The sequence below is a fragment of the Arachis duranensis genome, unplaced genomic scaffold (genome assembly GCF_000817695.3).
Source record: "Arachis duranensis cultivar V14167 unplaced genomic scaffold, aradu.V14167.gnm2.J7QH unplaced_Scaffold_60925, whole genome shotgun sequence".
In the NCBI taxonomy this organism is placed as follows: Eukaryota; Viridiplantae; Streptophyta; class Magnoliopsida; order Fabales; family Fabaceae; genus Arachis; species Arachis duranensis.
Window position 1 is genome coordinate 12,151 of NW_026264988.1, and position 350 is coordinate 12,500.

Sequence of the window (350 nt, forward strand, 5' to 3'; positions counted from 1 at the left end):
TGTGGGGAGATGGATTTGATTTGAACCTAAATCCTTGGATCGCCCATGTGTCTATGAAGAGGTTAAGCTAAGCCACTTCTTTCGCCTTTCGCTTTACAGTAGTTATGTGATCTTAGCCTTTAAGCTTTGAGCTTGCTTTTTCAAAAAGATGAGGATGTGAAGCTGTGAACAAAGAGTCTCTTGTCCCGTCTTAGACTGCTCTGGCTCGGTACTGTGTCGATTGGGTCTGAGGATTCTTCTATCCATTTGGTCTTCTTTGTACCGTACCCAGAGAAAGGAGAAGATCGAATTAGCTCTGCTAAGGAATCGAAAGCATCCTATCCGCTAAGAGCGAAAAATCACATATTTAG